The sequence below is a fragment of the Dipteris shenzhenensis genome, chromosome 2, assembly GCF_047967505.1.
Source record: "Dipteris shenzhenensis isolate YYH24624 ecotype China chromosome 2, Dip_SZ_1.0, whole genome shotgun sequence".
Taxonomy (NCBI): Eukaryota; Viridiplantae; Streptophyta; class Polypodiopsida; order Gleicheniales; family Dipteridaceae; genus Dipteris; species Dipteris shenzhenensis.
Genome location: NC_141597.1, coordinates 51127682 through 51131816, shown reverse-complemented (window position 1 = coordinate 51131816; position 4135 = coordinate 51127682).

Here is a 4135-nt window from a genome sequence, read left to right as displayed (position 1 = left end):
TTTAGCATGACAGTGACACATTTGTAATAGCTGATAATTTTTTATAGTTGTTGAAAAATAACAAGGAAATCTACTACGACATTTTCATTTAGAGGTTGTCAATATAGGATTTTTGTTTTGACCATCACATTATCTTTGCTATGAGGAGTAATATTTCTTGAATTTGTACTTGAGATTTTAGAGAAGTATTCAAATTGAAAATTATGACTCACAATTCATGAGTTTCTTTGCATTTGAGAGAAATAATTCAAATTAAAAGACGAGGTTGATGTTTATAAAACTACTTTGAGCTTGCAAGATTCTCTAGAAAATGTGGTTATAGATGTAGATGGTACTTCGAATTTTGGCTCATGAAGGATTCTATCCTCATTCTAAATCATGGGAAATAGCACCTGTGCACCATGTTTCCTCGTAACCAATAGTGTTGTGCTTGGAAAGACATTAAAAATAGAACCAATTTGGATGTCAAATGAAAAAGGTATGGAGATTTGAGCTTATGGCAACTTTTGACAAACGAAAGGGTTCTATTGCTTGCATTTTGAAAGTTTTGATAACAATTGACATGAAGTTGACTAGATTGTGCTAGTTGATCAATGACATTGATTGACTCGATAGCATTGATTGATATGGAATTGACCACCTCTGGATTGATTTGAAAAGGGGGAATTGAAAAAAGTTCTCAAGTTGACTCCCACCTATAGCTAGGATGACCACATTGCCACATTCATAGTATTGCAAAGAAAAACACAATCCATCATATATTAGCATTGTGTCTTAGATGTATATGGGTTATAGCCCTATTTAGGATTCAACATGATGACAACTAAGACTTGTAGTAAGTGTACTATCTCAAGCCTTGGACTCCCCTTTGCTTCCTCACATAATTCAATCTAAATTTTCTAAAGCACTTTGAGTCCTTACACATGTAGGACATGAAGCCATACAAAAATATACATTGAATGGATTTGGTGGAAACCATATATGACTAGATGAAAAGAAGCCATTGATACAAGGTCATTTTTGGTCTTACATTCTGCCTTAGCTTAACAACTAGAGACACATGTTGATATCTTTTGTGATAGTGAGACATTACTGTTGTGTTCCAACTTGGCATTAAAGACAACATTTTGAGCTAGTGATACATAGTTGGCTTCTCCAATATGATATCAGAGCCTATCTAGTATCAATGAGGGATAGCTATAAGAGTTCAATTAGTTTACTCCATAGATGTGCTTCTACAATTGAAGGTGGGGCCCTTACTCTAGGAAAATCCAATCACATAAAGGTTTGCCATGAGCGAAGGACTTTGGTTGACAAAATTTACAAAGAGTCTCCATGGCATCTCAAATGTAAATTCATAACTTTGGTGAGAAGGAGATGCTGGATGAGGCTAGCTATCCTATCTAAAAGTTAAACATACGAAGTCACATGTTGGCAAGGGACTCATGGGAGATTATTGATGGTGTTGAGACTAAGACCCATGATCAAGTAGATGCACCAAGAAAGGTTGTGAAAGCTACAAATTGAGCGCACGTCAAAGATTGGGTGCTTATAGATCCGAGACACGATCATCGAGATGACTGTAGGCTCAACATTTTCTCACATTCAATTTGTGGAGATGAATGTAGGTTAAGAATTGAGATGATTGTACATTTAATCCTTTTGCACATTCAAATATTCAAGACTTCTTTTGAGGCTTGGAAGATACTTAATATTTGTATAAGACCAACAATGCGGCACAAAAGCTACACTTTAAAAGTAGTTATTTGCATTGATATTATGTCCATCTCTGGAAGATACTTAAATATATGTATAAGACCAACAATGCGGCACAGAAGCTGCACTTTATAATTAGCTATTTACATTGACACCATGTCCAAATATGGAGGTTGTACCATGTAAGAAAAAACTGCACATTCAAGTGCCTTCTTTTTGGTGTAGAGGTTTGATGTCAAAGTTTGGTGTCCCTTGGCACCTCAAATGTTGTGCTTAAAAGGCATATGGAGCTAGTTGATTGATGTAATGAGGTGAATAAGCTGAATCCTTGTGCATTTAGTGGCCTACAAATGTCCACATGACTTGCAACACACATGAGTGTAATTAGAGAGTTAAAAACAATCCTTCTCAAAGTGAGGAAAGAGTTCTAGCAATTGGGCTACAAGCTTGAGGACATGTGTGGACACATCATACTAACATGCACATGAACAAAGGTTTGAAGATAAAACACTATTTTGAACTTTTTCCATTCAAAGCAAAGATAAACGAACATGCAAGAGAAAAACATACTTAAGAAAAAGCATCTTCCATAAGCATTCAAATCTGAGAGGATAAGGTCTTGTTTTGTCAATCTATTAAGTGTTCTTTCATACAAGAGAAGATCAAAGACATGACTACAAATGGGATCATAAAGGAGGTTTGAAGTGAGGAAAAGGCACCCAAAAAATTGCCTAAGGGCATTCACAAAAATAAAGAAATGTGCGGATGCCAATATTGCTCATGATTGAGTGGGTCATACAATCCATGATTCCATTCTATCTCACTTTGACTTCACTTTTGGTAGAATTATTTTAGTGTCCATAATTTTAATTATGGGACAATGCCTTTAATGATCCAAATTATCTCAATAAATCATGAAATTATTATCAACCATTAGAAACATCAGACGTTATAATGGTGACACAAAATCATGTGGATAAAATTAAAACAATGAAATGAGAGGGTGCCGATGCTACGTAAGAGAGACTAAAATGACAACATTTGTTTGAATTAGAAGTGGGTGGAATGGAGAGAAGATTTTATGGTCACAATTGGATAAAGCTACAATCTCAATCTAGATAACTTTGCAATGAAATAAGGATAAGGACAAAATTTTGCGAGCCTTTTTCAAATGTTTCTTCTTTTTAAGGACTAGAACTCTAAATAATAGTCATTCACAAAGATAAGTATACAAGAAGGTTTGTGTAAAATCTTTGAAATTATTATTTTGTTTACTACCTTTTTATGTATTTCTATTTATGACAATATGGTCTACTAAGTTATGCCTATTGATAAAGTGTATTATTGGTTATTGACTCATCAAGGAGAACATCAACACGAACATGCTGTCCATATGGTAGCCAGTGTACCTTCTTTATTCCCCCTATCTTGCTACCTGCTCTACAAGTATCATGCCCCTTTGCTCTCCTCTTTTAGGGGCTTGCAAGTAGTGCATTAACCCTATACTTTTGACACCCTTTCTCAATCATAGGTTGTGGTACGATACCCACTCTATTGAGGAACCAGTCCATCATCTCCTTTGTAGAAGCTCTTAAGAACAAGTAAAGGATGTCTTCATCATCCTTTGTAGAAGCACTCAAGAACAATTCAAGGATCTCTCCATCATTTACTATATCTCTAGGTACTTCTCCTCATATTTCATGAAAAACTAGGTTCTGGAACACTAATTGAATTACCAATTAAAGTTACAAAGTCTTCAAAATCCCAAGGCACTGAAAGAACCATCTAGCCATCCCTCTCACAAGACAAGAACCGAGCAAACCTTGTAAGTTACCAAAGATCTTGGGTTTGTTTTAGCCTATCATGAATCCAACACCATCGATTAATATAAGCTAGATCACCGGCGAACTTTTATTTAAAAATCAATTAATAAGCCTCTCCCCAAAATACATCGATTAATATAGCTAAATCACTCGCAACACCAAAATTAATGTAAGCATATTGTCGAAAATCAAGGAAATGATCCTCAAAAATCTTATTGTGCCCTTCTTCCCCTATGCCTTCATCACTCGTGGCTCCCTCCATGCTATTTGGCATGGCGATCAATCTGCCATCTCTTTTGCCATAGCTTAGACCCCTAAGTGCCCCGCTCCATTGCCTTGCTTTTGCCCTACTCACTATCTGCTTACTACTTGCCATTACTTTTGTTTCAACCCTTTCGTGGAATCTGTGCTCCCCCTCACCAAATCTATGCTCTCTCGCTCTCTTCGACCTTGCTCTCGTCATCTGTTGTTGCTGGCGCCAATTCTTACTTCCCTTCCTCTCTACCCTCTCCCCCTCTCTAGCCTTTCGTTGTTGGTGGTGCCACTCCACGCTCTCTTTCTCTTCCTCTTATTGTTGGTGGTGCCTCTCCCGCCTT